Raw genomic sequence first — 20,030 nt, forward strand, 5'->3', positions numbered from 1 at the left:
GCCTGAGGGCCCCACAGAACAATGATTATTGCTGTTTTCCACAGTCCAAACAGAGGGCAGGTGTCACATTTCCTTTCTTGCCTTGGGGCCCAGGGCACACTGGCTAGGACACTGGTTAAGGATGCAGTGGGGAAGAGGTGGGAAGACAGGTGGATATTTAAACAGCTCGACAATGACTTCATGCCTGGGTATTAAAGTATTCATTGCAATTAAGGACTGAAGCAGGAATAGATCTCATAATATAGGGAGGCCTATGTACAAATGCAGCTCGATAAGAGGCTGCCTTTTAACATCTCACTTATCACTTCTCCTAATTTACAGTTTTATTTTAGATGCAGACTTAAATCGTGACCTATGAATATGTTTATCTATCTTTAGGTTCGAAATGGCCCATCTTTTCCATATGCAAGTATCAGACAAGTCGGGAACACCCAATGGCGTTGAACTTCATAAAGCCACATTAATCACTGGTCTTGAAATGCAAATGGCAGCATTAGGCACGCAGAGGTGTAATCTACGCAATCTCATTATGTACCTTAGTATACAAGTAGTACCACATTCATTGTATACCTGAATTAACTAGGCACACAAATAGTACCATATTTAAAGGCCCAGTTCAGAATTACAGGGAAGGTGCATTGTCCCAGACTACACAACGGTGCAGTCTTCAGTGGGTGCTGTCATGTCACACAAGGGGAGTACACCAGATTATGCTGGAAAAAGCATGTGGTGCCCCAACGTAGGTACAGTTGTAAACCACCAGTCTACTTACAAAGTAAACCGTCTGGCAGCTATTAAACGAGGTGGCACGTTTCCCCTCTAGGTGGTTGGGATCTGTCACCATCCTGTCAGGTGGGGGTATACAATCAGTGCGCCTCCTAACTGCTTGTTTGCCCTTTCGCCAGTGTCAATAATACAGTGCAGTCGCAAGACAAAAGGTTTTCCCACATTCGATAGTGGCCATGCCCAATACAAAGGAAAGCATGCCCGCTGAGAATCTCTCCAACGTGATCCACACTACATAAAGGGCTATGTAAGTGTCTGCAGCCTCTTCTGTAGAACAAAAGCCAAAATGCCCATGGGACGCAGAAAGAGGGTGCACTCTGATGCTTCATCATGTACGAAGCTTTGGCGTTCGTCTGTACTAAGCGAGTGACAGAGTTAGTGGAGTGTTTATTGCCCTCTATGTCACTCTACTTCTAAGCACCTACTACAGCTTGTACAGTGGTTACTGTCATCTGCTCACTTACATTATGCTTAATATAAATATTGCAAAATGTCGGCATTTGTGTCTGCCTACAATGTGGACCTGATACAAATAGCAGTACCTACAAGGTGGATGTTACAATTCAACAGGAGTCTAAACTACTTCAGCACAACTGACTTTGCATCAACATTACGGGGCATCAGTCTTGATGACAAGCCAACTTAAAACTTATCAGTATTGTATACATTATTATCAGAGACTATACTTGCCTCTTGGATACAACTTAACAACAGAATTTTATGAATTTTCGTACAGTTGTATTTATATAATAAAACAACCTACCCACAATAATTGATCTATCTATTCATCTTTTTGGGTTCTGGAGTAGCATGCTACTCGCTGAAAAGCGCTTCAACACTTCATCGGGGGTAGCAAGCGCTATATAAATGCAAAACCTTCCCTCTTCTATCCCTCCACTCTCTTTTTCAACCGTACTAACAGACCAACATGTCCAGCTCTCAAATATATTTTATATTTCCCTACACTAATTCACCACTAATCATTTTTGGATCCTGGAGTAGCGTGCTACTCGCCGAAAAAGCGCTTCAAATTGACCCTAACGCACTCCGCTGCTCGCAGAGCTCCGCGTTGAGCGGTTGAGTTTTTTTGACACTTTGCGGAGTTCTTCATTGAGGAACACCGCCTAGTCCTAATCTTATCATGAAAATCTAGATTTCAGTCATATGTTAAGAAACAAGTGTGAGTAGAAACCTTTTGGGTGGAGAAAATGTAAGACATTAATATTGTGAATTTTTTTGTTAATTAGTTGATGTTTGCAAGTACGAACACTTCTCTGTGTCAAGTAAAGACCTTGAGAGTTTTGTAACATTCAGATACTCAAATTGCGGATTTTGTTGCAATTAAAACATTTTCAAAACCTGAAATTTCATTGCATGCGGGCAGCCTAAGTTATCCTGCAATAATTTCTTGATTAATCCTATTGCAACTACAATATGTGATCTCTCATGTAAAGTCAGGTTGTTAAAAGCTTTTCTGCAACTCAAGATACGCCTTACTTTTCACCTCATGTGGATGCATTTCTCATGTTTAGTGAGATCTCCTTTCTGAGTATAACGTTCCTGGCTTTCCACTCCTGTATAAGGCTTTAGTCCAGTGTGAATTCTCTCATGTGAAGTGACATTGTATTCGTGATTAAACCTTATCTGACATTCAGAACACACATAAGGCTTTTTTCTCCCGTGTGAGTTTGCTCATGACAAGTGAGAAGTAATTTGTGACCAAAACTTTGCTTGCATTTCGAGCACTCATAAGGTTTTTCCCCAGAGTGGGATCTCTCATGAAGCATAACTCTGTCTTTCAGATTCAAGCTTTTATGGCATAAGGATTTTCTCCAGTGTGGAGTTTCTCATGGTGACATAGCGTTTTTCTCTGCATATTTTCTGGCATTCAGCGCACTCATAAGGTTTTCATCAGTATGGAGTTGATTATGGTTAGTGAGGCTGTGCCTATCAAAAAATAGGAATTTCTGCCATTCACAGCATAGGTAATTTTTTTTCCCTATGTGCGTCTGCTCATGTAGAGTGAGATTGCATTTAAAATTGATGCTTTTCTGGCACTTGGAGCACTGAAGTATTTTTGATGGTGTGTTTTCTTATGGTGCATGTAACCATCACTACCTCTGAATCTTTTCTGACATTTAGAGCACTGATAATGTTTTCCCTCCAGTGTGGATTCCCACATGTGCAGTGAGATCAAATTTACGGCTGAAACATTTTTGGCATTCGGAGCACTGATAAGGTTTTTCCCCAGTGTGGGTTCTTATATGGTGAGTGAGATTGATTTTTTCACTGAAACATTTGTGGCATTCAATGCACTGATAAGGTTTTTCCCCAGTGTGGGTTCTTGTATGCCGAGTAAGTATTCTTTTTTCAATGAAACATTTGTGACATTCAATGCACTGATAAGGTTTTTCCCCAGTGTGGGTTCTTGTATGTGTAGTGAGTATTCTTTTTTCACTGAAAGATTTCTGGCATTCAGAGCAATGATAAGGTTTTTCCCCAGTGTGGATTCTTATGTGCCGTGTGAAACTACTTTTTATACTGAAACATTTCTGGCATTCAGAGCACTGATAAGGATGTACCACAGAATGGGTTATTGAATGTTGAGAAAGACTTTGTTGGTTACAAAACCTTTTCTGGCATTCAGAGCACTGATAAGTGTTTTCCCCAGTGTGGATTCTTATGTGCTGTGTGAGACTACTTTTTACACTGAAACATTTCTGGCATTCAGAGCACTGATAAGGTTTTTCCCCAGTGTGGCTTCTTATATGCACCGTGAGATGGCGTTTTTCATTGAAACATTTCTGGCATTCAGAGCACTGATAAGGTTGTTCCACAGAATGGGTCATTGCATGTTGAGAAAGACTTTGTTTGTTACAAAACCTTTTCTGGCATTCAGAGCACTGATAAGGTTTTTCCCCAGTGTGGATTCTTGTATGTTCAGTGAGTCTGATTTTTTCACTGAAACATTTCTGGCATTCAGAGCACTGAAAAGGTTTTTCCCCAGTGTGGATTCTTATGTGCCGTGTGAGACTACCTTTTATACTGAAACATTTCTGGCATTCAGAGCACTGATAAGGATGTTCTACAGAATGGGTTATTGAATGTTGAGAAAGACTTTGTTGGTTACAAAACCTTTCCTGGCATTGAGAGCACTGATAAGGTTTTTCCCCAGAATGAGTCATTGCATGTTGAGAAAGACTTTGTTTGTTACAAAACCTTTTCTGGCATTCAGAGCACTGATAAGTGTTTTCCTCAGTGTGGATTCTTATGTGCTGTGTGAGACTACTTTTTACACTGAAACATTTCTGGCATTCAGAGCACTGATAAGGTTTTTCCCCAGTGTGGCTTCTTATATGCACCGTGAGATGGCGTTTTTCATTGAAACATTTCTGGCATTCAGAGCACTGATAAGGTTGTTCCACAGAATGGGTCATTGCATGTTGAGAAAGACTTTGTTTGTTACAAAACCTTTTCTGGCATTCAGAGCACTGATAAGGTTTTTCCCCAGTGTGGATTCTTGTATGTTTAGAGAGTCTGATTTTTACACTGAAACATTTCTGGCATTCAGAGCACTGAAAAGGTTTCTCCCCAGTGTGGGTTCTTATATGATGAGTGAGACTGTTTTTGTCAATGAAACATTTCTGGCATTCCGAGCACTGATAAGGTTTCTCTCCAGTGTGAGTTCTTCTATGCCGAGTGAGACAGGTTTTAGCATTGAAACATTTCTGGCAATCCGTGCACTGATAAGGTTTTTCCCCAGTGTGGGTTAATACATGTTGAGAAAGAGTTTGTTTTTTATAAAACCTTTTCTGGCATTCAGAGCACTGATAAGGTTTTTCCCCAGTGTGGGTTAATACATGTTGAGAAAGACTTTGTTTTTTACAAAACCTTTTCTGGCATTCAGAGCACTGATAAGGTTTTTCACCAGTGTGGGTCCTTGTATGTACAGTAAGGTCTCTTTTTTTAATGAAATATTTCAGGCATTCAGAGCACTGGTAAGGTTTTTCCACAGAGTGGGTTAATACATGTCGATTTAGACTCTCTTTGAAACTAAACCTTTTCTGGCATTTAGAACACTGGTAAGGTTTTTCACCAGAGTGGGTTATTACATGTCGAGAAAGACTTTGTTTGTTACAAAACCTTTCCTGGCATTCAGGGCACTGATAAGGTTTGTCCCCAGTGTGGATTCTTATATGTTCAGTGAGATAAGATTTACTGCTGAAACTTTTTTGGCATTCAGAGCACTGGTAAGGTTTTTCCACAGAGTGGGTTAATGCATGTCGATAAAGATACGGTTTGAAACTAAACCTTTTCTGGCATTCAGAGCACTGATAAGGTTTTTCCCCAGTGTGGATTCTCATATGCGCAGTGAGATAATATTTACTGCTGAAACTTTTTTGGCACACTGAGCACTGAGAGAGGTTTTTCCCAGTGTGCATTCTCTCAAATTCAGTGAGATGAGATTTACGGCTGAATCTTTTTTGGCGCAGGTAACTTTTTACCCCAACTTCGGTTATTTTGCCTTGATTGAGGCGGGTTCGAACACTGAATTTGTTCTCAAAGCCTGTGTTTTTATAAGGTGTATTCCTAGAGTTAATATCTCTACATTTAGTTTTCTCTTGATTATATGCCAAGGTAAGAGTGAACCCGATTTTAGAGTCGGGCTTGTTTAGATAATGTTCAGCAATTTATCTCTAAAAGAAATTGTGTGTAATCTTCTTAACACTTGAATTGAGCAAAATATGTCTGGATGCAGCCCTGTAAAACCTGTCGAAATGTTTCTAGCAGATAACAGTATTTGGGTTATTTTGTGACTGAAGTTTTTCTCAAATCTATTTGTATAGGTTCTTAGCAATGCAGTGATAAGGTGTTAGTCTGATATTTAATGATTAAACTGAGAAGTATCTTTTTGCACTGGTGTAATGACAGTAACTGAGAACATTAGAACATACACAGTAATATTGTGGCTCACCAGTCGCAGAACATCAGTTCCTTTTACCCTTTGTATGTTTGGTGTAAGGTTAAGGATTGTAGTTCTGAAGACGAGGATTTATTTACATTAGCTATAGCGCAACGGTGCTCATTTTTATCAGTTTTTACATATCACTCATGCACAGCAGATAATGTTGTGGCGATTTACATAGAATTACAGTACACAATAAAAAGGAAACAATCTGAGATGGTCATGAACACAATAAAGCGGTGAATTTTTAAGGTTTTCGCCAGAGTGAGCAGAGTGGGTCGAGGTGTTATATCCCGAGGCAGATAGTCTCAAACTTGCGTAACTGGTTAAAAACGGTTCTTGAACAAAGGTGATTATCAAATCTTTTGGTTGTTAGCGTGTCAGCTTCGGAGTCTTCTTTCAGTGTCTTTTCTTTGATGGTTTGCATTAGAAACCTTTTGTTATATCTTTCTTTTATGCAGTGTGTGCTTCCACTCTGGAATTACATGATGCTTTAGATCATGCGTGCTTTAGATGAACGTTATTCTGTCATGCTGAGGCAATTTGTCTTTCTTATAATATTTCAGATGAGGATGTTGTGATTGGTCTCTTTCTGGCACTATTTCCGATGCTGTGTGGACAGATATGACTTTGCTCTGGGTTAATGAAATGCAAAATTAGAGACTTCACTTACATGTATAGTACTTTCCTCAGATCCCACTTCCTCGCCACACCTAGATTTTGGAAATTGTTTAAACTTAGAATGCTGGATGTTCTTCAGTTTTTCAAAATAATCCTTCTTATGGCACTAACATTCAGTTGGCTGGTGCTAAATCTTGCTTTCTTCGTCCGTAATTTCAATCACCTATAGTATTACAATTAAATAGTTAATACATGTAAATATCCCCAAAAATAATTTACAAGCCATATCAATGCAGAGTTGCAGAATTTTTTGTTCAGCTGTTCTTCAGACAGAGCAGAGTGTAGAATGGTAGCCTGAGAGTACTTGGATCTAGGAGTGATGAGTTGTAGAATTTCCAACATTTTATTAAGCTCAGAAAGGATACATGTACCCTATGGACTTATAACATAGAATCCCAGAAGCAGACATTAAAGTCATATGGACTGGCACCAAAAATATATTTAAAATAGAATACTATTAATTAATTTTTAATGTAGATTTCAGGGACGGGAATGACCCCTCCATGGACAACAGGCGTTTTCCTCTGCCCTGAGTTACCATTTACTTGTATCTGGTATCTTGACTTTTGAGCTCTGGCCTCTGCCGCACGCAAATCTATTGTGTGTTGCGAGGACTATGCCTAGACCTATCCCTCAACTGTGGTCCAGAGTATGAATCAAGGGCAATGAAATTAAGGCGTACTTTCATGTGTTCATTTTATTCCACCTGATTATCAGTTGTTAGGCTTTTCTGCACCTGGATTTACCGGGTGCAGAAAAACAGGACACAATTTTTTTCTAGACAGAATCAGACTGAAGAGACCCACAAGACTCTGGGTACAGCAGAAGCAGCCAAGACTCATGCTGTTTTTTACTAACTGGGGGAAACACACAATTATTCCCTCTGTTAGAAAATGCTTTCCTCTTCTCTCCCCTGCTTCACCCATCTCCCCCCAACCAACCACATGCATATATCTACCACCTGCTTAAAACAAGGGGTAAATAAAAGCAGAAAACATTATGAAATAGTGAATGGCATGCGGTTTGACAGGCAGAAAAATCTGTTCCTCGTGGCAACTCCCCAGTACATGGCGTCAAACTTGTAACTGCACGTTACTGGGATAAATCTACCACAAAACAATTACATGAGATTTTTCTGCCACCCCAGTACTGTGCAACTTCTGACAAGGGACTATGAGAGATCTTGGACCGGTCCTGTGACCTGGAGGGTCACACCAAGTGCGCCCTCATTTAAGGCAGAGGACTGTCATGGGTTTAACAGCTAGAGCGGTGGTGGCAATGCACCCTGTAGTAAGGATCAATAGCCTGATGAGATCTTTGCATCATGGTCAGTGGAGTGGCTTTCTACTGACACACCCATGTAATGCTCCATTTCTATACCTGTTCCCAGACTTTGCGATAACATCAAGTGCATGTTTAGGGTGTTGGTGTGCGTAGCATAAATGCAATGTGAGAGTGCGACAGTTGTGTATGCAAGTGGGACCATCTATCCCTCTTTTAAACCCTAGTTCAAAGTCCTCTGTTACCAAGGAATAATGTGCTCTACAAAGTACTCAGGTGCCTGCTGTCACACCAGGAATGGTGTCAGCCTGAAAGTTTATCTAAGTTGAAGGGACATCACCTGCAGGCTGAATTACTTAATGGAGAAGCTGTGTACCTGTCCTGAAGAGCCTAGAAGTCTGCCTAGAAGCCTGCCTGTTTGGTAAGAAAGGGAAGGGAGTTTGACTATCCAGCAGGAGGACAAGGCTGTCCTGGAAAAAGCAAGGTCCGACACATCCCCGTTATCTGTAGGGCGGGCCGGAAAGCCATCCAGCAGGACCAGCTAGTCTGAGGGATGTCAAGACTCTCCCAACAGTTCAAGGCAGAAAATAAAACTCTACGACAACATGACTGTTGAGGCCCAGTAGGATGATTGTGTGCTGCCAACAGGCCCATTCAAGGTTGCATTTGCCAAATTCCTAACACAACAGAGTCTGACTCTACTGACTTCCTGGAGAGCCTGTGTTGGGCTTTCAGCTGCTGAATTTCTGATTACACTGTGTCAGAGGCCCGTGTCAACTACTCCAGTGTCGAACACCATGTCTGAGCTCACGCCTGTGGTCTAGCCAGCCACAGTGTGGGCTCAATTGCTGACGGTCGGGCCTCCAGAGGGGGCTGCACTTACAGACAGGCCAGGTGTGACTGCTACCTTGGGACTGCTGATCTTCAGGCAAAGGCAAAGAAAAGACAGAGTGGGTGCCCTACTGAATGCAGCACTATATCTAGGACAAAAGCGCTCCACAAAAGCCTGCTGGTGGGTCACTGCTCTCTCGAGTGTTCGGGCATGCCATTCAAGTGCCGGGAAACAGGAAAGAGACCCAGACAACACTGACTCATCCTTTGAAAGGGTAAGACACTTACAACAGAGCATACACGCATTGGGGTGATTGGGGTGACAGAACTGCACCTATACTATATTCATGATACTTCTAAATGCCCCTAGAGGGGAAGAGGGGATCAGAACTGGATGCACCTGTCTGCAGCACATGGTAGTCTGGCATGCTTGCACTATCCTTTCACCCAGACTGTCCATAAAGATAATTTTAAAGCCGCTACGCACATAGCAGGGGGAATCTCAGACCATTCGCTGGTTGAGGTGCAACTCGATGGTCTGGTTGTAGAATTCATGCTGCCCCCAAGGGTTGATCCGTGATATTTATAACACAAGACGCTCAAAGCTTGTATGAGAGATGGAGAAGACTTCTATTTTAAGGTGAACGAGCGGCCTGTTGAATCAGCTTGCGTGCTATAGGATGAATTCAAGGCAGTGATCCTTGAGGACACTGACAACAAGGGGGCGGAACTACTGGGAGAGACTTCCTGAAAGACCAGACCCTGCCAATGCTAACGAAAGAGGACCGAGACGCACTAGACCAAGACCTGACAGTAGACTAAATAAATAAGACAATATGAACCTTGCAAACGGGGCAAGCAACAGGGCCTAATGAGCTCCCCTTAGAATTTGTTCAGAATTATATAAAAGCATGATGGATAAAATCAGAGAGTGCCTCCAGAGTAGGTTTCAGACTGCCTGAAAATAAGGGCGTCTCCTAGAGGACAAAAGAACGTTTGAGGTGGTGGTCATCCCAAAAAAGGACGAACCAGCAACTGAGTTTGGGTCTCATAGACCTATCTCCCTGCTTAATTTTGAGACTAAGGTCCTTGCGTAGGCCCTGGCGATCTTCCTGCGGACAGTAGCTTTATGCCACACCAGGGAACGCGCTTAAATCTCCGACACCTTAATGGAGTACCACACGCAACAGGGGATTCCTTTGCTCTTGTATGTGGCCCCTCTAGTGTGCATGCACGTCAATAACACAGTCACCCGAGTCTTTGCAGTCCAACAGGGATGTTCCTTGTCTCCTATGCTCTTCACACGTGCGTAGGTCCGCCAGGACCTCTCATATGGGGTATTCCAGTTGATCAGGACTGGGATGAGACAATCTCCCTCTACGCTGACGTTTTGCTGTAGGACACGTAATCAGCTTTTCGAGTGAACAAATCCTAAAATATTTTCACATATTTGGAGATTATTACGGATATAAGATCAATTGGAAGACGTCCTTAATATTCCTGCTGGTGGCAGGGACCCTGCGGCTGAACTGTAGGTGCACAGTTCGGGTGGAACTACACGGCTTTAAATATTTGGGCGTGTTCATTACAAGAGAGACACAGGTAGGAACATACTCCCGAAATTAGACCGGCTTCGCTGGGATGCCCCACACTTGCGGGCGCTCCCGCTCTCCTTACTTGGATGAGTTGCCCTATTTAAAGTGATGACCCTCCAGGGTCTCCTGTACATCGTGCAAAAAACGTCCCACAAGACATTTTCTTTCAAAAGGAAGACTGAGAACTTCGGCTCCTGTTGTGGGATGGCGACATGTCACGCTGAGTAAGGTGCAGAGGGGAGTTTAAAGAGGACTGGCGGTCCGGAGCATTCGCAAGTATTACTGGGCCACGCAGCTTGTGGCAGTCAACAACTGGGTTTTTGGGGCCCGTGAGGATCCTGCTTACCGGGTAGATAGATTGGCCATGGGCAAGAGAGGTTAGCCCACCCCGGTGCTGTATCGAAGAAAGTATGAGTGCACCCTACCTACTCATACCTAAACAGTGGTAAGGGTGTGGAAAGAGGCTACCAAGTGTTTAGGCTGAGAAGGTAAGCTGTTAGAAAGGCGGTCCCGGGGGAGGCAGAAGATGTCTGACTGACCACCCCTAGGCCCACCCCTCCTTCTGGAAGTGGCCGAGCGTTGTCGAGAGGCCTCCTGAGTGAGGTTCCTCTCCTAGAATCATAACAGCAGAGCAATCACACCACTACAAATGGACACCACATAGAGGGTAATTTCTTATAGGCTTTATCAGTAATAAAGGTTGGTTCTCTCAGCAATATGTACAAGCGGATCGAGGGATCCGTAAAGTCTCGGTAACAGGGAAAAAGGGGGTAGCGGGACAGTCTTAGTACCGGCCTGGTACAGGGATACCCTGCGCACAGCTCTCAATCCTCGAGCTGGGGTGTTCCGAAAGGTCGAGCCGCTGCAGCGCCAGCAGGCTTCAAAGATGGTTTCAGCGAGGTTGGGCCGCGGCAGCGCCAGCAGGACTCCAAGATGGTTTCAGCGAGGTTGGGCCGCTGCAGCGCCAGCAGGACTCCAAGATGGTTTCAGCGAGGTTGGGCCGCGGCAGCGCCAGCAGGACTCCACGATGGTTTCAGCGAGGTTGGGCCGCGGCAGCGCCAGCAGGACTCCAAGATGGTTTCAAGGTTCAAGGTAGGGAGTTCTTCTCGGGGTTAGCCGCGACAGCGTCAGCAGGGCTCTCGACTCCAGGATACAACTGACGTTCCATTCCAGGGCGGCCCCAGATATAGGTCTGGAGTCTTTTGATGTACGGACCCTCGCGCCTGGGGGCCAGAGGGGCCGGGATGAGAGGGTCCAGACACCCAGCAGGGGGGTGGAGCCAGCGCCCAGGGAGGCCGGATGGCGATCGAAACCAGGCGTCCGGGGACGGTTGGAGGGCCATCGAAACTTCCCTCCTCCTGGATCCGTCAACTGGCCACTTTACCAGTTGGTCGAATCTTGGTGCCACGATGTCGGGGCTTCGCTGGGGTTGCGGCCGAGGACAGGCCGAGGCCACGTGGTCAGGACGTGGAGGGTCCAAGATGGAGTCGGGCCCGGAGATGGCAGCCCAAGGTAGGTATTGGACCAGCCGTGTGGGGCGAGCAGGGGTCGCCGTGTTCTTGAGGGGGAGAGTCGGGGGTCGCCAGGTGTGGCGGCTCTCGTTGAGGGTTGGCGAGGCGGTTTCGTCGGGGAGGTACAGGGGTCGCTTCTGTCCAGTGCCTGCCATGCTGGAGGAGAGGGACCACGCCACGAGGCCGGGTCCAACACACGTCCCCCCCAGCTGAAGACGGGGAGAGTCACCCATCTTCTTGGGGGTTCTCCTCGTCGAGGCGGAAGGAGCGGGACAGCCCGTCGGCGTTGGCGTGGTCGTTGCCGGGGCGATGTTCCACAGTGAAGTCCATCCCTTGGAGGGAGATGGACCATCGCAGCAACTTGGGGTTCTTTCCTCGCATCTGCATCAGCATCAGCCACCGTAAGGGCCGGTGGTCAGTTTGCACCCGGAAGTGGGTGCCGAAGAGATAGGGTCGGAGTTTCTTGAGGGCCCACACCACGGCGAAGGCCTCTCGTTCAATGGTGCTCCAGCGTTGTTCTCGAGCTAGCAGCCGTCTGCTGATGAAGGCCACCGGTCGATCGATTCCTTCTGCGTTGATTTGGGAGAGGACCGCCCGACCCCGTGCTCCGAGGCATCTGTCTGGACTATGAATTCCCGGCTGTAGTCGGGGGCTTGGAGCACTGGGGCGGTACACATTGCTGTCTTTACGGTCTCAAAGGCGGCCTGACACTCGGGTGTCCAGTGCACCTTCTGTGGCTGTCTCTTGGAAGTGAGTTCGGTGAGGGGGCCAACAATGCTCCCATAGTCCTTTACGAATCGCCGGTAATACCCCGTGAGCCCCAGGAAGGCTCAGACGGCTGTCTGAGTGACTGGGGGCTCCCAGGCCATGATGGCGTCGATCTTGGGTTGGAGGGGAGCCACATGGCCGCTCCCCACTTGGTGTCCCAGATAGGTCACGGAACCTTGGCCTATCTGGCACTTGCTGGCTTTTATTGTCAGTCCAGCCCGTCGGAGGGCCGTCAGGACCTCCCAGAGGTGCTTGAGGTGCTCGGCCCAGTGGAGGCTGTATACCGCAATATCGTCCAGATATGCGGCGCTGAATTCTTCTAGCCCCGCCAGCACCTTATTCACCAGCCTCTGGAACGTTGCGGGGGCGTTCTTCATCCCGAAGGGCATCACTCTGAAGTGGTAGTGGCCATCGGGGGTTGAGAAAGCGGAGCGCTCTTGGGCGCCCGGGGTGAGTCCGATCTGCCAGTAGCCGGAGGTTAGGTCGAATGTGCTCAGGTAGCGGGCCGCCCCTAGGCGGTCGATCAGTTCATCGGCCCGGGGAATGGGATGAGCATCGGCCCGGGTGACTGCGTTCAACCCCCGGTAGTCTACACAAAATCTCAGTTCAGGAGGGGCACCAGGGGTGGCAGCCTTTGGGACCAGTACGACAGGGCTGGCCTACGGACTGTCAGAGGGTTCGACTACCCCCATGGCCAGCATCTTGGATACCTCCGCCTGGATGCAGGTCCCAACTCGGTCGGGAACTCTGTAGGCTCGGTGTCGCACAGGCGGGTTGTCCCCGGTGTCGACATCGTGGACGCACCACTGGGTGACTCCGGGGGAGGGGGAAAACAAGTCTGCAAATTGTCCCAACAAGATGTGGCAGTCCTGGTGCTGTTCGGGGCTCAGGGTGGAGATGAGGGTGACCCCCTTGACGGAGCCGTCTTTCTCGGAAGTGCTCAGGAGGTCTGGTAGGGGATCGGAGTCGTCTTCGGCCCCGCTATCGGTAGCCATCAGCAGGCTAAGCTCTGTTCGGATAAAGTGGGGCTTGAGCCGGTTGGTGTGGAGGACCCGGAGGGGGTTCCTGGGAGATTCCATGTCCACCAGGTACGTGACAGGGCTCTTGCGCTCCACCACCTTGAAGGGCCCCGTCCATTTGTCCTGGAGGGCACAGGGTTCGACCGGGGACATGACCCAGACTTGTTGGCCCGGCTCAAACTCAATGGAAGAGGCGTTTTGATCATATCAGCGTTTCATCTCCTCCTGGCTGGCCTCGAGGTTGGCTTCTGCGAGTTCCCGGAACTTCCGAGTCTGATTTCGGAGGGTCAGGAGGTACCGGTAGACGTCGGGGGGAGCATCTCGGACTGCGACCTCCCAGCCCTCTTTGACCAGGCTGAGGGGACCCTGGACGGGGTGTCCATATAATAGTTCGAAAGGGCTGAACCCCAGGGACTTCTGGGGGACTTCTCTATAGGCGAAGAGGAGGCAGGGCAGTAGCACGTCCCATTGGCGTCGCAAGGGCTCCTCTAGGCCCATGATCATCCCCTTGAGTGTGCGGTTGAAGCGTTCCACCAACCATTCCCTTGGGGGTGGTAAGGGGTCGTAAATTTGTACGTGACCCAGCACTGTTGCCACAGGGACTTCAAGTACCGGGAGATGAAGTTCGTACCCCGGTCACTGACGACTTCTCGAGGGAAGCCCACCCGGGAGAAGATCCCCATCAGCGCCCGGCCCACCACGGGGGCCGTCACGGTCCGGAGAGGGATGGCTTCAGGATAGCGGGTGGCATGGTCCACCAGGACGAGAATAAATCGGTGACCTTGAGAGGTGCGGGGCTCCAGAGGCCCCACAATGTCAATTCCTACCCGCTCGAAGGGGGTGCTGACGACTGGGAAGGGTTGGAGGGGGGCCTTGTGCTTCCCTCCACTCTTTCCGCTGGCCTGGCAGGTGGGCAAGTTCAGCAGTGATTGTTCACATCGCTCCTCATTTTTGGCCAATAGAAATGGGTCACCAGGCGGCTGTATGTTTTGTCCTGCCCCAGGTGCCCGGCGAGGGGCACATCGTGGGCCAGGTTCAGGAGGAAGTCTCTGAATCGGAGGGGGACCACCAGTACCCGGCTGGCTCCTAGTTCGGCGATCTTCTGTTCGCTGTAGAGGAGATCGTGGTCCCAATAGACCCAGTGGGACCCCGATGTGTCTCCGGCGGCTTGAGTGGCGGCTTGCTGTCGGATTCCCTCGAGGGAGGGACAGGTTTTCTGTTCTTGCCGGAACTGTTCTCTGTGGGGCCACCTTCTTGGCGCCATTGTGCTAGTTCGGGGAGGTGGCCGAGCTCGGCGATGTCTTCATGGCTGGGCCCCAGGGGGCCGGGCTCTGGGTCGGCGTCCTCGGGGACAGCGGGCGGCGGAGGTGCGGGCCACTCTGGTTCTTCAGTCGGGGTGGCTTCGGTCGGGGCGGTGGCCCGTGCGGTCATGGATCGGGTGGTCGCACAGACCCACTCGGGAAGGCCTAGCATCCCCAGATGCTCTCTCCTCTCGACGTGGGCCCAGGGGGAACTTTCCAGGTCGTTCCCGAGGAGGCAGTCCACGGGGGCATCATCTCGGACAGTTACTTTCAGCATGCCCGACACCCCTCCCCACTCGAAGGGGATACGGGCCATCTGGCACAGGCTCTCGGAGTTGTCCGCCGACCGTACTGGGCACAGCACATTGGGCAAGATCTGGTCGGGGCCACCAAGTGGCAGCGGACAGCTGTCACGCTGGCTCCAGTGTCACGGAGGGCTTCGGCTCGGTGTGCATTGATAGTGACCCATTGGTGGTACTTTTAGTATTAAGTATTTTTATTGAGTAAGTCAACACAGTACAGGCACCAACAATCAAGAGCGATTGGCAATCGTTTCAATAAGGGCTGGGGTTCGTTTACAGCAGAGGGGTCAGGACTATGCAGCATGTACAAGATCGAGGTTATAGACAGCAAGCCGCCTACAACCCAACACGGGCCGGCCGCGTTTCAAACATTGCAGTGCTATTCACGGCCGCCCTAGCTTCTTCCGCCGATCCGCACCCTCTGTCGCTGGCGTGTAATATAGCCCGCCCCCATTACATGGTGGCGCTGTTTGTCAACACACTCTTGAACGATCATCCCCAACTCCCCCTGTCTTAACCAACCTATCCCTCCCCATGCCCAACACCCCACCACCCCATTACCCCAACCCCAACAGTCCCAACCCCCCCATACCCCTTCACCCTCCCCCCGCGGTCCACAGTTTCGTTTCAGCTGGTGATACATCTTCACTCACCCATCCGGAGGGCGGGTTTGGTGCCCTTCTCCTCCAGGGCAGTCTCTGTCAGCCTCAACAATCTAAGATACCTCGGGCAGGTGACCTCTACGAACTCCGAGGACAGGAGGGCCAGGAACGGCTGCCTAAGTTCAGCATACTTTGCCCCCTCCCCCCGCCTTATACAAAGAAAGTCTTTCCATACCCAGGACCATCCACAGTCGGTGGAGCCAACCCTGATACGTGGGGATAAGGGTAGTGGGCCAGTGTGCTAGGATGTTTTGTAGCGCCGAACCTAGAGCTATAGCTATCAGGCGTCCCCTTCGTGATCTTAATGGGTAGGTCAGTGCATTAGGGAGCCCCAGAATGACGTAGGAATGGAAGCGTGGGATTTCGGTGTCAAAATGTTTATCTACGTCATCCAGTACTTGACACCAGTAGTCCTGCAGAAGTCTACATTCCCATAGTGTGTGCGTGAGGGTGCCCAGCTGTCCACAACCCCGCCAGCACAAGGGGTCTTTGCTACTGTCCATTTCGTATAGTCGTTCTGGGGTATAGTACCAGTAGGTCACCACCTTTGTGAGAGTGTATGTGAGCCCCATGTGGTACGCCGAGTGTCGTGCTCTATAGTATATTCCTTCCCACTCCTTATGTGTAAAGGACCTCCCCATCTCTCTCTCCCAGCGAGCCCTACTCGCGCTGTAGGTGTACTTGTGCTTGTGCGTGAGCATTTTGTATAGGTCCGAGATTAGCTGCTTGTCGGACTTGCGCGTGATCAACCAGTATTCGAAATCCGTCAGTCGCCTATCCGCTTCCGACCTCACTGTCTTGCTAAGGGCCCAGTGTCTGATTTGGAAGTAGCAGAGTCGCTCGGACTCCGGGAGGCCGAAGTCTTGGCGTAGTTGTGGAAAGGGGACTATCCCTTCAGGACCATACACCTGGCAAAGGGAGCGACAACCAGCAGACTTCCATAGTACGAAAGCCTTCCCATCCAGACCCGGCTGGAAGTCGGGGTTATCAAGGAGGGGGGTGAGAGGTGAAGGCATGGTGGTGAGACCAAGCTCCACTCCAACCTGATCCCAAATCTCCAGCGGGACTCGCGTGATGTGTGACGCGTACAGGTTGTGGGGCCTGTGTGTCTTGCGCATAAACGGAATCTCTTGCAATGTGCGCCCGCGACCGCCTGGTCCTGGAATAACCAGTGCTTCCCGGACTCCCATTGGACCCATTCCGCCATGAAGCGTAATTGCGCCGCTTGGAAGTATGAGGCTAGATTCGGAATCCCGATCCCTCCTTGTTCCGTGGCAAGCATCGCTATCTGAGCTTTCAGACGCGGCTTCCTCCCGTTCCAAATAAATTGAGAGAGCTCCGATTGCATTAATTTAATCCAACCTCTAGGGGGAGCGAGAGGTATAGTGCGAAAAATGTAAAGAATCTGGGGAAGAATCGTCATCTTGATCGCCGCTACCCTGCCTAACCAGGACAGTGGATAGTGTTTCCACTGTCCCAGTTCCTGTCTAACCTTCTGTCGTAAGTGGGTATAGTTGACGTCCACCGTGGTCTGAAGGGAGGCCGCCAGTTTGATGCCTAGATATGGAACCGCTTCCGTAGCCCACTGCAGAGGAAATTGGTCCTGTAGCTCGGCGCGCGTGTTCATGGTCAGGGATAGATCGAGGGCCACCGACTTCGTCATGTTGACCTTAAAGCCCGACACACTGCCAAACCTGTCAAGGTCGGCCATGCAGGCAGGGAGAGAGCTCCGGGGCTCCGCGAGGGACAACAAAACGTCGTCAGCGTAGAGACTTATAACATGGTCGTCTGCCCCAAATTTAATGCCTTTAACTTCTGGGTCAGTTCGGATTAGCTGTGCCAGCGGCTCCATGTAGAGGGCAAATAAGAGAGGGTCTAATGGGCACCCCTGCCTGGTGCCTCTTTCGATCTGGAAGCGGGGGGAGGACAAGCCATTAACCCGGACCGTGGCAGAGGGAAATTTATAGCAGTTCAGCACTCTGGTCCGGAACTTGGGTCCCATTCCTGCCTTCAGCAGCACCTTCTCAAGATAGGGCCAGTGCACCCTGTCAAAGGCCTTCTCTGCATCGATGGCAAGCATCATGTATTCGCCCTGTGTGCGGGATGCTTTCTCAATGAGGTGGAGGGCCCGTTTGGTGTTATCGGAGGTCTGGCGCTCGGGGTTGAAGCCCGACTGGTCCGGCTGAATGAGACCTCTCATGCAGGGGCCCAGTCTGGAGGCAAGGATCCCTGTATAGAGTTTAAGATCGACATTTAAAAGGGAGATGGGCCTGTATGCCCCACAGTCAGTGTGTCTTTGTCCGGCTTGGGTATAACCGCAATGGAGGCCTCAAGTAGCTCCCGGGAGATCGCCCCGTCTTCCGCAAACGAGGTAAAGAGTCTGGCCAGCAGCGGAGCGAGCTGAACACAAAAGGTTTTGTAGAAGCACGCCGGGAAGCCATCCGGCCCCGGCGCCTTCCCGAGTTTGAGCCGGGAAATTGCCGAGATGACCTCCTCCGGGCGGATGTCTTTCTCCAAGCCATCTATTTGCTCCTGGGTTAGGGCCGGTAATGGGATCCCTTCCAGGAAGGCCGTTTCGCCTCCGGGTCGGGTGGGGCTGCTCCGTATAGAGTAGCATAGAAGTCGCTGAAGGCCCCTGCTATTGCTCGATCTCCGGTGATACTTGTACCATCATTTCTTTTCAGTTCCTTAACCTCCCGTTTCTGAGCAACCGTTCGTAGCTTATGTGCCAGTAGTCGCCCGCATCTACCCCGCCGGTGTAGTATGGGTGCTTTAGCCGTAAAGCTGCATACTCCGCCCTGTCAATGTCCAAAGCCGCCAACTGTTGACGGGCAGCTCTTAATTAGCGCCAAATCCTCGGGGCTCCCGTCCTCCTGTGAATTTGCTCTAGCTCCCTGGTCTTTTGGGTGAGCTCGTCCCTCTTGGCTTGGCGCTCTTAGTTCTCTGCAGACGAAATCGATATATGGGGCGTGATCTGAGAGGGACGCTGTACCGATTTCTGCATTGGTGATAAGCGAGTGCGCCGCTGTGGAGACAAGCAGGTAATCTAGGCGCGCATACGTTCTACGCGCTGCTGAGAAGTGCGTGTAGTCAGTTTCACCTGGATGAAGCTCGCGCCATGCATCCACAAGCCCAAGATCTTTCAATCGGGCCAGTCCCGATGCTGACAAAGCACCCACCTGGCTAGCGCGCTGGCAGGATCGGTCCAGTGAATTATCTAGGACCAAATTCAGATCATCCCCCAAGCAGAATGTGACGGTCTATTGTGTCAGTCGCCTCTGTAAGTGCATTGTGCAGAAACTTCTCCTGGCCCTCATTAGGCCCGTAGATCGAGCCAATCGTGTAGTTCAGGTCTCCCAATGCGAACCTGTAAACCAGCAAACGTCCCCTAATTTCTGCTATCTTACCCATCACCTTTCCCTTAAATGTGCGTGCCACTAGGATTGCCACCCCGGCTTTTTTCTCTGTGCAGGAGGAAAAAATTGCAGCGGGAACTTGCTAGAGTGGAGGCGATGGCAGTCCCTAGCTAGGAGGTGCGTCTCTTGCAAGAGGCAGATATCTGCCTTAGATTGCTCTAGGAGCAAGAGTACTGCTTTGCGTTTCACTGGATTGTTCAGCCCTCTCACGTTCAGAGTGAGAACAACAAAGTCATCCGGAGCCATCTAGGGAGAAAGGTTCTGACAAGTAGCCATTAGTGCTGTGCCCAGATCGCCCCGTCCGGCAGACTCACCCGCCTCATCGCTTAGCCGCCACCCCCCCCCCCCAGAGAGGCCGACACACTACCCTGCCAGCTGACCATGGACCACAATCTCCCCCCTCTCCCTCCCACTGCCCAACCCCCAGGAACTCACCCCATCCCAAACTCCCCTCCCCCCTCACCCCCCAACTGCAAACTGTCAATGTCTTTCCTGAAAAGTGTCATTGTCTCTCATCCAAGGACGAAAAAGAAAAAAGGAGTAAAGTAAGTAGTCTTACTAGTCTATCCGGGAGTCTTCCTCCCGCCAACGGCCTGGTGGCCAGAGCGGACGTTCAAATCAATCGGTGTCTTGAGACTTTCATCCCGTGGGGCCGGTGCCGCTGTCCGTGGCTACTGCATCCACCGCAGCGCGTTGTCCTGCTGCGATCTCCGTCGCCGGCGGCTTCTTGACTCGCTTCCGCCGTCGCTGTTGGCTCCATTGCGGCCTCCTCCCTTCTGTCTCTGGCGCCGTCCCCTGGGCCTCCGCATCCTCTTTAGGCGCTTCTATACCAAGCAGAGAGCAGGCTTCTGAGACCGATCGGAGCTGGTACTGTTTATTCTCCAGTCTGAAGACGAGGCGAAAGGGGTGGC

General features: G+C 49.8%; 1 long non-coding RNA gene across 1 annotated transcript in view; it reads right to left on the reverse strand.

Moving 5' to 3' along the window:
* Positions 1-6,344: 6,344 nt before the first annotated feature.
* The window catches only part of LOC144756832 (uncharacterized), a 46,506-nt gene continuing 32,820 nt past the window's right edge, over positions 6,345-20,030 (reverse strand). The window contains exon 3 of the long non-coding RNA XR_013595374.1: positions 6,345-6,596. This is a non-coding gene — a long non-coding RNA (uncharacterized LOC144756832). The remainder of the gene's footprint in view (positions 6,597-20,030) is intronic.

The sequence above is a fragment of the Lissotriton helveticus genome, chromosome 1_1, assembly GCF_964261635.1.
Source record: "Lissotriton helveticus chromosome 1_1, aLisHel1.1, whole genome shotgun sequence".
Taxonomy (NCBI): domain Eukaryota; kingdom Metazoa; phylum Chordata; class Amphibia; order Caudata; family Salamandridae; genus Lissotriton; species Lissotriton helveticus.